Genomic DNA, 13,279 nt, shown 5'->3' with positions numbered 1-13,279 from the left:
GGTAAAAAAATATATTTTAATATACTGTACCACAATATTTTTTATAAATGTAGTAACTGAATTTACTTTTTAAAATGTAAAAAATTATATATTGCACTTTAAGTGAACTACTGTAACAGTTGTTTTTAACACACTTTGCTACAAAATTGCTAAAAGTATGTTTGGAAAAAAGTATTTTAGAAGTATACTGAAGGTATACTTTATAGTAGTCCATTTTTTTTAATACACTATATTGTACTTTTTTAAAAAGTATGATTAAAGTTTACTTTCAAACATTTGGTGAAAGCATAATATTAATGTCATATATATATATATATATATATATATATATATATATGACATTAATATTATGCTTTCACCAAATGTATATATATACAACAGATTTATGTACTTACTTAATATATATACATATATATATATATATATATATATATATATATATATATATATATATATATACAACAGATTTATGTACTTACTTAATATATATATATATATATATATATATATATATTAAGTAAGTACATAAATCTGTTGTATATATATTTTTTCACCAGGGTATACATTAATACTGAAGCCGTCCAGAATATGAATGTCACATTATGAACACATTAGAAATTGTTTACTAAACATAAAAGTGTTAAACAAACCCAAATACTTTCATCAAGGGTGCTGTTAACTTCCGGTCCTGATGAGAGCCAATTTCATCATCATTTTTTGGTGTTTTTTGCGACCGCACTTAAGGATACTTTTAATGTTCTTTTTTTTTTTCTTTACTAATTTGAGACGTTCTTGCTAACTCTACCTCTTCACAGCACAACTGGTGCTCTCAAACACATTAAGAAAACAAGAAATTCAGGTAATTAACTCTTGACAAATTCAGCACAGCTGTTAACTGAAAGCCATTCCATTCCATTTGACTACCTCATAAAGCTGACTGAAAACATCCAGCCAAGATGTGCAAAGCTCTCATTCTAAGAAAGAGGTGCTTTTTTAGAAGAATCTAAAATATAAAACTACTATCTGGTTTATTCTGGTTGGTTTGGTTGGATGACTTTAGTATTAATCTACAATGTGCATTTAAAAAAATAATGGAAATAACACTGAATTCAAGGTGTGTTCATATATGCATGATACGTTTTAAGATATGACATTTCTCAATCTGCAACATGACTACCATCAAACATCCTACCAATATCTTAGCAGATCATCATTCTTGTTTTGCAGATTCTTTAGCGAATCTTAACATGAAACAACTTCTAATTTCTTCTCCGTGTTTGAATTCTTCTTTGAATTCTTCTTTAGGTAGTCGTTAGCTGAATACACAATCTGAGTAAGCGCTTCCAGCATCAGGCAGTTCAGCTTCTCATTGGGCTTGTTCTCCTCACTGTAGTTCTTCACAGGGAAGATGCAGTTCAGTGGAACACCCAGCCTGTTACTGCACTCATCAATCTGCACACATAGAGTGGCATTACTTTATTACTTTATCAGTTAAAAGATTCTATAGATTCCAAAACTAGTAAAGTCACTGACCTTCTCCTTGATCTTCTTGCTCTGGTAGATCTTAGTAATGTCTCGCTGGGTCATCTTGCACACCTGGTCCACTCTGGTCATGAAAAGCACTTGAGGAATTCCTGTAGCAGAAAAACGTGAGCTCTAACAGATCATACACTTTTTAGACAGAACCTTATTTTTTTGTGTGCTTTTCTGAAGCTTCACAATTCCAGAAATGAGATGAATACAAAAAGTGAATCTGAATCTGCTGAGTCTTGTCATATTTCCACAAATCTGTACAAAAACAGTATCACTCATTGCTAGTTTTTGTGTGTGGATGCAGGTGGACTCTAAAATATATCTGACTAGGATCCTCTCACATACAGTGCTGTGAAAAAATGTTTGCCCCCTTAATGAGTTCCCATGTTTGTGCATGCTTGTCACTCTTAAATGTTTCAGATCTTCAAACGAATTTAAGTCAAAGTCAAATTTAAGTCATAAGGCAAAGATAACACAAGTAAATACAAAATGCAGTGTTTAAATGAAGGTTTTTATTATTAAGTTAAAAAAAAATCCAAACCTACATGGCCCTCTGTGAAAGTGTTTGCTTCTCAAGCCTCCAAGAAAGTAATTGAGATCTATCAGTCTGGAAAAGGTTATAAAGCTATTTCTAAAGTTTTGGAACTCCATCGAAAACACAGAGAGCCGTTATCCACAAATTGCAAAATCAAGGAACAGTGGTGAACCTACCCAGGAGAAACCGGCCAACCAAAATTACCCTTAGAGCACAGTGACCACTGATCCAAGAGGTCACAAAAGATCTTACAACAACATCCAAGGAACTCCAGGGGCCCTATTTTAGCGATCTAGAGCGCACTAGTTTATTGCGCTTTGCGCAGTTGAATTTAGGGGCGTGTCCTGTGTCTTTGGTATCGTAAAAATGCCTTGCGCAGTTCCAACGGCGCAAAGGGCTTGTTTTAATTCCCTTAATTATTCATGGGTGTGTTTTGGGTGTTACGTGAAGTAAACCAATCAGTGTGTCAGTATCCATCCCCTTTAAGACACAGCTGCACGCTGACTTCTGTTCATTCCTATTTTAAGAGCGCATAAACTGACTGCGCGTCACGCTGTGAAGATAAACCAGCAGCTTAGGGAAGAGTAAAGTTATTTTATTCTTTATTCTGTTTATTGTTTATGTAAAAACTGGGTTTTCAACACTGAATATTAATAAAGCAATCGATTATTTACACTTGAGGGGGATTTACAATGCCGCTGAGCGTTTAAAAGGGATAAAAAAAAAAAACGATATTTAATATAGACGAATAAAATATTTACGTAAAAAAGGAAAAATAGGACATTTTAAAAAGATCATAAAAATGTACATAAAAAGTAAAGAATTTATATCTTATGAAGAAAATAATAATAGCATTGAAAGTAAAGTAAAATGATAAGAATGATAAGAAATTATAAAATTTATATCAATAAACTAAGAATCATTGGAAAATATATATATATATATAATTAATACATTTTATATATATATATATATATATATATATATATATATATATATATATATATATATATATATATATATATATAATTTGATTAATAAAATGCGCCAAGTTCCACTTTGCCTGCCTGGCGACATTTCAGAGCGCATGACGAGATTTTAATCAATGAATTACTATATTTAATATTTTAATAAATTTGCCCTGGTAATAAGAAACAAATGCTAACATATAGCTTTATATTTCTGTGTATTTCAAATGTTTTAAGTTTTATGTAGTTGATGGGCAGCACCAGGCGCCAGGATGACAATGTGCTTTATTTTTCAGATATAAAAGTGAATTTCAGTTAAATAATAGCAAAGTTAACTAAAATAAATTTATGTTCAGTCAAAGTTCTTTTCTCTTTTAATTTTTCATTTCAAAAACTTCAGCATTTTAGTGAGAATAAGCATCTGTTGAAATTCTTAAACAGCAGAATGCCTGTCTGCTATATTAAGTTACAGCTATTTAGTCTGTGTACTAAACATAAATATAAATCCTTATAACTGACAGAAATAAATATAACTAATAATAATTTATAGTTATTATGCAGATTTTTAAGTATATTTTATTTTTGTAGTTGATTGCTGAAGGTAAGGAAGTGATGGTATGGGGTATTTTGGAGCGCAGGGCGCAGGATGATCGTGATTCAGTTTTGGGCGCCAGTGACAGGTGAATTTAGATGTCCTTTCGGGGGATCAATTGCGCAATCTGTTTTTCCGCCGCCAAGATAGAAACACGCCAGAAATTTACCTGAACACACGTCATTTCCAGACCACCACCCCCGTCGGCGTTAATATATTATATATATTCCAAAAGTCTTATTGCTATTTTAAGGACCCGTGGGCAAGGCGTAAAAATAGACTGATGACGGGGTGTACGATGGCAACGCGCCACACTACATGCCTTGTATCTCAATTTGGCCTGAAACATTTTAATGATCCTTAAGACTTTTGAGGAAATATTCTGCTGATTGACAAGACCAATTTGAACTTTTTGGAAGGTGTGTGTCCCATTATATCTGGTGTACAAGTAACACCACATCATACCTACAGAACATCATAACTACAGTAGAACATGGAATTCATGTTGTGCATGAACATGAATTCTGCTGTGTACCAAAAAGTCCTGAAGGATATTTTTTTGTGTTTATACTTGTGGTGTCTGACTTACATTTAAATTATTTTGATGATCTGAAACATTTAAGAGTGACAAACATGCAAAAAAGTAAGAAATCACAATAGGAGCAAACACTTTTTTAATGCCACTGTATATTACAGCTTAAAATGTGTAAAACCAAAATGAGGTGCAATACATCTGCTACAGGTGGAGAAGCCTGTCCTTATTATAAGAGTGAGCTCACCTATTTCACTCGCTGCTTTTCTGATCTTCTTCATTTTGTCAATGACATCATCTTCAATCATGGAGATTTTGTCTGCTGGAATCACACTCACTAGACAGTGAATCTGACTGTTCAGAGTTGGTTCGTTTATGTATTCTGTGTTGAATTTATCTATTGGAGCATTGGGCTTAAACTACGAGAGAACATGGAAGAAAAAAAAACTATTATGACTTTATTAAAACAAAATGAACAAGCTAGGTGGACTGTTATTTTCATTTATTGTGTGTGTGTGTGTGTGTGTGTGTACTATCTTACTATGTAGTCTTCAGGTACGTGACCTTTTACAGCACTGATGATGTCATCAGGGTGTACCCCTTTGTACTCTCCCTGTTCCAGACCCATCATGTCATAGAAGGCAAACTGCCCGATAGTGAACTTCTCAAACTGTAAATAATAATAATAAAAATAATAATAATAGTAATAAGCAATTTATGATAAAAAAAAAAATACAAAAAATAAGTCTTAGAAAGCTTTGTACATTTTATGTGGACAACATGAATTAAAAAAAAATGAACACATAGATGCACTGACCTTTGTTGTAAAACTGTCGCCTGTTAATGCTGAAGCAGTCAGACAGTTGATGTAGTGATGTCCTTCAAATACAGTTTTGATGGTGTTTATGATGCTTGATTTCCCTGCCCCAGCTGGTCCTTGCAGGAGGAAGCGGAACTCTTCGACACCCTCACTGCTAATTTCAAAGGACTTTACGTTTCTAAACATTGGATCTGATCTAAAAGTATCAAAAATAAATCTTGGTTACCAGAATTGTTTCACATTCATCAGCAATGCTCATAAAGCAGGACGAGGCTATAAGAAGATAGCAAAGCACATTAAAGTAGATCTAGTTAAATTAAAAGTGTTAAACAAACCAAAGTATTCAGTGAAGCATTTAGGTGCTCTTATCTGGGTTTATGTAAACCTGTTGTTTCTGAGACATAACTCAGCAACTCCGATGAACATTTCCTGTGCAACAGAGTTAATGGTAACACTTTACTTAGATCGTCCATTTTATGGCCTTGTTGATGCTCAACTGACATTCAACTAACACTGAATTGAATGTCCATTAAATTTAACTTAACCCTATGTTGAATGTAAATGATTCAAAATAGAACACAACCCTACACCTAACCCTAACTTTAACCCTTTATCAACCTTAAAATCTACCCCTACACTTAACCCTGACCTTAACCCTTAATCAACCATAAAATCGAACCCTACACCTAACCCTAACCTTAACCTTAACTTAATCTTAAAATCTGACACTAAACCCAATCCTAAAATATTAAGATAAGCGTTTGGGTTAGAGTTGAATGTAGGGTTATATTCAGTAGAGAATCATTTAATTTTACCTTTTAGTTCATTTGCATTTAATAGAGATGTGGTTGAATGTTAGTTGAATGTCAGTCGAGCATCAAAGAGGCAGAGTGTTACCGAGTTAACTTTTGATCTTCTTTTCCTGGGGTGGTCCTGATGAGAGCCAGTTTCATCATAACGTTCTTGATAGTCTTTGGGGTGGCACTTGAGGATACTTTTAAAGTTCTTGAAATTGATCGGATTGACTGACCTTAGAACATAACTATGCACTATAATTATAAGCTATTTACTGTACAACCACTTTACCTCTTCACTACACAACTGATGATCTCGAACATGTTAAAAGGGCAAGAAATTCAAGTAATTAACTCTTCACAAGTTCAGCACAGCTGTTAACTGAAAGCCATTCCAGGTGACTCATAAAGCTGACTGAGAAAAATGCCAAGATTGTGAAATTGTTTTCTAAACAAGAGGTGCTACTTTGAGAATCTAAAATATAAAACCTATTCTGGTTTGATTTTGTTTACTAAATAATTCCATGGGCACTACTAGGGGTGTGTCAGAGTGTCTTTGGTATTGTGAGGGCGCAAAAAAAAAAAATGCCTTGCACGGCTCCAAACGTGCAAAAGGAAGCAGGTGTTTTTGTGCATTCCTATCATTTACATTTTAAAAGGGATTAAAAATATTTAATAAGAAATCTGAAATAATAATAATAAAAAAAATTATAATAACACATAAAAAGTAAGTAAAGAATTTATATCTTATAAAAATAATATTAGTGAAAGTAAAATTATAAGAATGATAAGAAATTATAAAATTGATAATAATAAACTAATAACATGGAAAAAAAAAAATATATATATATATATATATATATATATATATATATATATATATATATATAAAACAATAAATTAATAAAAAAAAAATAATGAACATAAATAGAACTACTTAAAAATGTAAATAGTATAAACTCAAAAAAAAAAACACAGGCTTTCTGATGGTGCCCAGAAAAACTGACATTAGTTTCAGTTTCAAACGATAGAAACAGCTCACCAAAGCCTCAATCTATCCTTTATATATGACAAAGTTAATTTAATTGAACAAAGTTATTATTATATTTGTAGCGTCGCTCTGAATTCAGCTCTGTCCTGTGAAAAGAGAGAGAGAGAGGCGCAGTGCATTTTGCCTGATTTACTCTTGGTTACAAAACAGTAAATATGGTGTTTAAAGTGTGTTTTATACCATGGCTTTGCTGTTTGAACTACACTTCATCCGACCATTTTTATTAAAACCAGAGGTGGAAAGTAATGAATTACATTCACTCACGTTACTGTAATTAAATAGATTTTATGAGTAATTTGTAATTTTTTAAAATAGGTAGTTTTACTTTTACTCAAGTACATTTTGACTTTTAAGTCTCCGCTACAGACAGTAAGTACTCAGTTAAACGTGTCGGCGAGTGTTTGCATTGCCTGTCTGATATCAGACGGCATGGATCATATATATGGCAATTTAAAGAACAAATATAAATAAAGTATATATTAAATTCTTATATATTTTCTAATATATATAAGGATTTAATACATACTTATTTGTTTTGATTTGTTGATCCACAATGTCTCCAGGAGATCACTGGACATGGTATTACTCATAAATATATTAAAATTTTAACAGAAAATACACAGAAATATGTAACAAAAAAAAATAATCTAAGGAATTATTTGTCATATTACAAATGTGTGTACAGATTTCTGTGTATTTTGTGCCAAAATGTTTATATTTTTTAAGGAATAAAGTGTCCAGTGATCATTACATAAAATATAATAATAAGTGGGGTTTAACTCTTTGGATAACCTGACTTTTTTTTCAACTCATAAGAAAGGCACCAACAAATACTGTTCAATAGTAAAAATGACCCCTTGCTTCAAAGAATGTCCCTATAGTTATGCACAAAAAAAATTATGTTCTCAATTAATGTAGTTTATATTTTAAACGTTTGTTGTTGCACACAAACAGATATGTGCTTCGATATGTGCTTCTTTACGGCACTGCGCATGCGCCAACCAACGGTTTTTTTGTATTTTTTTAAGTTTTTATTGGGAACATTAAACAATCTGTGTGAATGTCAAAAAACATGTAAACATAAAGCAGAGCAATGGCAAGTTAAAAAATAATAATAATGTACAACTATAAAAATACGCTTTATAGTCACCTATATGACCATAATTTTTAACAGTAAAGAAAAAAAATGGATCATGGAAACGTTTTTACACCAAATAATTAAAAGTAACTATGTAAGTTTTACTCAAATTACATTTTAAATTGAGTACTTTTTTTTCTTTTACTCAAGTAGATTTTTAGATGGGTACTTTTACTTTTACTTGAGTAGAATTTTAGCAAAGTAAAGGTACTTTTACTTAATTACATTTTTTCAGTACTTTTTCCACCTCTGATTAAAACTGATTTTTTAAGAAAACAGAGGCAATCCCACGTGCAATGCCACGGGCTGCACCAATGCCCTGCGGCATTTTGGAGCGCTGGACCTGATTTTAATTAATGAATGGTGATAAGAAACAAACGCTAACATATAGTGTTATAGATCAGTGTATTTCAAAAGTGTTATATAATTGCCGGGCAGTGCCAGATGCCAGAGCATAGTAAAAATGTGCTTTGTTTTTTTAAATATAAAAAATATATATAAAAGTGGATTTCAGTTAAATAATAGCGAACTGAAATAAAATAAGTTTATGTTCAGTCTAAGTGCTTTTCTCTTTTGTTTTTTTATTTCCAAAACTGCAACATTTGAGTGGGAATAAGCATCTGTTAAAATTCTCAAACAGCAGGTGTCCTGTGGTAAAGAAGTGATGGTGTGTGGTATAGTGAATGGGGAGCACAGTAATCACGGTGATCGGTGATCCAGTCATGGTTGCGCAGCTGACTGTTGACTTTAGTCAGGGTTTAACCGGATCAGTCGCGCTGGTCTATTTTCCACAGCCAAGATAGAAACACGCCAGAAATTTACCTGAACACAAGTCATTTCCAAACCACCACGCCCATCAGCGTTAATTTATTCCTAAACTCCAACGCTATTTTAAGGAAGTGAAAATAGACTGTTGATGGAGTGTATGATGGCAACGTGCATCGTCACACGCCTTGTGCAGGGAGCACGATAGGGCCCCTTATGTTTTTCTTCATATTCTTGGATGGCTTTAGTATTAGTCTACAATGCAGAGATAATAATGAAAAACACTGAATTTAAGGTGTGTCCAAACTTCAGACTGGTACTCTATGTTAAGAAATAAAATTATTTTAAGCAGACAAAATAAAAAAATCTTGTGTTTATACTATCTGCAATGAATTAAAATGTATTTGTAATGTCCGTATTGCTTATGTTTTCACATAGGATCTTATGTAAAAGAATGATATTATTTGACTTACTGCCATTGGATGGTCCTCCATTCATCAAGTTCTGTAAAAAATGCATTGATGAGTAATCATAGAGGTGAGGTAATAATACAGTTAGTGACAAAACATTGCCTATTAGTGTCAAGTATTAACAAAATGGGATATGGTTCATGCCTCAATTACAAGAGCTCCTCCTCCTTAGTCCTATATATACCTCCCAGTCGCCTCTCACCTTTGTGACTAAAAACCTCGCATGAATTCCATCTCTGCGCAACTTGTCACTTCTGCCACTATGGACCTCTAACAGGTTTCTTTGAATTCCAAACTATTCTCTGACTGCTGCTGCTTCTTATTGCACTCCAAGGCTGCGTTGTGTGGTCTGTACCTGACACCCTTGCCAGTTTTTGGCTCCACAGCCTGGCATGGCCACTCCTCGGCCCAGTGCGACTGCTACCCAGACTGGTGCTGCCACTCCCAGGAAGCCTGCCTATGCTCTGGATGCTGCCACCATTTGTTTCAGCCCTTCCCTCCACCTTCACTGCGTTTCCGGCGTTGATCTCGGTCGGACCGCTCCTGTGGCCCCTGATGGTCCCCTGCATGGCTTCCTGGGCGCCGTGATGACCTTGCCACCACTACACCCAGATGGCATGGCGGCCCACCCTAGGCTCCCTGCAGCCGCTTGACCCCCCCCGCACCCCCCCCCCCCCTCACCCAGCTTCTTTTCCGGCCTGGCCTTCTGCTTTTCTTATTTGTCGTCTACCTTTTCTGCTCCGCTTTCTTCTCTTTGTGATTTCCTGCCTTCTGTTTTTTTCTATCTGCCCTTTGTTCTGCTTTTCTTCTGTTATTCCCTCAGTTCCTGTTCCCTCAGTTTATGTTCCCTCTGTTCTCTATCTCGCCTGTTCCTGTGCCCTGGCGCCCGCATGTTCACCCCACCTCTGGTTCGGCCATCCTCGCATCGGAGAATCCTGGATGGTGCATATATGTGGACCTCTCGTCTCTCCTACTCTGTCTCTTCCAAGGCGCTTGCCCACACGAACACCTGTTTATCAGCGAATTTGGTTCCCCCAACACCAGTACATGTTCAATATTCCCTTAAGGAACATTCTCACCCTCAGTGGATTTAATCTTACTTATTTATCTACCCATTTATTTAGAATTGGAACAGCTACCATAGCTTTATTTGAAGGTTTACCTGACCATACAGTTCAGATCTTCTGCCTCTAGTTCTCCCACATTTACCACAGCTACGTCCGCACCCACGCACAAGACCTGCCCACAGCCCACAAAGTCCTGGCTTCATTTTAATTTTAGATATTTATTTTGAATTGTTTGTTTGTTGTCCGTTTTCTTTCACATTGTCTTTTGAGAGGACCAGGCTTGAGAACCATCTCAAACTGTACTGAACTGTGCCCATAGCATTATAATGAGTTCACGTCGCCTCCACCCCCAACCACCCCCACCCACCACACCCATCACTCTATCTATCATCTAAGAAGCATGCCTCAATTACCTGAGCACCCCCCACCGCCTTGGTCCTATATACACCTCCCGGTCGAATCTCACCTTTGTGACTAACAACCTCACACCCACCACCACCACCACCTCCCACATCTCTATTACTCACCTAGTCGAGCCATCTCAAACTGTACTGAACTGTGCCCATAACATTATAATGAGTTCACGTCCCCACTGCATCAAACAGGCATGGTCCATTTTATCTGCCTGTTACCTATTACTGGTGGATAACTACTGTCTTAATTTTCATCTTAATTTAGACCTGTGAGTTGTCTGGTGACTTTCTTAGAATTCCTACATACCCACAAGGACCATCGCGGAAGAGGAGATGCTTCCCCATGAATTCTGTATGGTTACAGTGTAGTTCCCCTCATCTCCCGTTTCAACATTTTTGATTTCCAAGAAGATTGTTGTGCCATTTTGTCCTGCTCTGTGTTTTCCCTCCACACAGTCCAGTTTCTGGCCTTTCTTCTTCCATGTCACATTTAATCTTCCTGTGTTTGTTTCACAGCGAAGAGTGACATCTTTTCCAACTTTCACTTGTTTATCAGCCAAAACTGTGACAAACTCTATTAAAAAGAAGGAGAAGATTGTTAGAAGAAAAGATATCCACCCAGCAGAAACAATTTCCTTATTTCTCCACACAAACTATTAAAGAGCTAATAGCTATTCTACCACTATACAGCTCCTCCATCACAGCGAACTGCATCATTCACATTATTCACATCATTCATTATTCACAGAAAAGTTGATGTAACACCGTGGTGAACATGAGTCTGTCCCAACTTCTTTGGAAAGTGTTGCAGGCATCAAATACAAAAGGGGGTAATATTTTCAAAAACTAATAAAGTTTGTCCATTTCAACATCCATTGTAACATCTTGTCTTTGTAGCGTATTTAATTAAATATATCTTGAAAAGTATTTGCTAATCATCATAATCTGTTTTTTTATTTATGTTTTACACAACAGCCCATCCCATACATTGGAATTGGGTTGTACTATTAGATCAATGTTATTTAACCTCTGACACATTGCTCACTGCAAAATATTACCAGATGGATATTCTGATTCCTTTTTAGCTTGCTTTGCTTCTATATTAAAAAATGACTGGATGTGTGATTAAAAAGTATTATTTGTTGGTAAATTTTAACTCACCAAGTTTGTATTCAAATAGTTGCATCCAGCTCATTTTTAGCCAATGTAACATCCACAAGTGGACCTGCAGAAAGAGACTATACATATATGTATTAGTGTAATGTTTGCTACCCTTCCAAAAAAATAAATAAATAAACATATACATTTGAGATATATTTCTAGTATAACAGTGCTATGAAAAAGTATTTGCCTCTCTAGGGATTTATTTTGTTTTTGCTTTTTTATCATACATGTATTTTACAGATTAACAAAACATTTTAATATCAGACAAAGATAACACATGTAAAACAAATGTAAAAAAAAAAAAAAAAATTATATGATGGTAAATAAAAGTAAGTAAAAAAATATTCAAATCAACCTGGCCCTGTGTGAAAAAGAGTTTGCCCCCTAAATCTAATAACTTGGTTGTGCCACCCTTGGGGCCAGCAACTGCAATCAGGTTTTTGTTATAGCTGCCAATGAGTTTTCCCATCTCTGTGGAGGAATTTTGGCCCACTCTTCTTTGCCGAATTGTTTCTCAATCAGACTTTGTCTTGGCCACACCAAAACCTTCAGTTTGCTTTTTTTGTGCCATTCCATGATGGACCTTCTGGTTTGCTTCAGATCATTATGCTGCTGCAGACCTAAAGTACACCAGAGCTTAAGGTCACAAACTGATAACTGGATATTCTCCTTCAGGATTTCCTCATAGAGGTCAGAATTCAAAGTAGCCTTAGACCATCACACTACCAACACCATGTTTGGCTTTTAGTATTATGCTCTTTTTACATAATTATGTTAGTTTTATTTCAGATGTAACAGGAAACACACCATCCAGAAAGTTCCAGACAGTTTTTTCCCCTCAGTCCACAGTTTTTTTTTGTTTTTTTCCCAAAGTCCTGGGGATCATCAAGATGTTTGTTGACAAATGTGAGACAGACCATTGCGTTCTTTTTGGTCAGCTGTGTTTTTCGCCTTGAAACTCTCCCATGGATATTATTATTCCCAGTCTCTTTCTTATTACTGAATTATTATAATAATAATCTATTTAAGGATATTTTCATCTTCATCTTCATGTTGTCAGACAGGTTCTATTTAAGTGATTTCCTGATTCTACAGGTCTGGTAGTATTCAGGCCCTGTTGTGGCTAGTAGTAAAATGTAACTTAGCTTCCCAAAATATGTGGTTTATCACAATTACTTCATCAGGGGGTCAGTTATTTTTTTCAAATAGGGCCTGGTTGGTTTGGATACATTAAAGTTTGTTTGATAATCTGTGAAAAAAAAATATAGGGGCAAATACTGTTTTTCACGGAACTGTATAGTATATAAACATATAAAAAATATATGATTATATATATATATATATATATATATGTGTGTGTGTGTGTGTGTGTGTGTATGTGTGTGTAAAAATATATTAACAAAAAAAATCACATAAATTCAAACTGTATTTCAGACA

The sequence above is a fragment of the Astyanax mexicanus genome, chromosome 11 (genome assembly GCF_023375975.1).
Source record: "Astyanax mexicanus isolate ESR-SI-001 chromosome 11, AstMex3_surface, whole genome shotgun sequence".
Lineage (NCBI taxonomy): Eukaryota > Metazoa > Chordata > Actinopteri > Characiformes > Acestrorhamphidae > Astyanax > Astyanax mexicanus.
Note: the sequence above shows the minus strand (reverse complement) of the source record.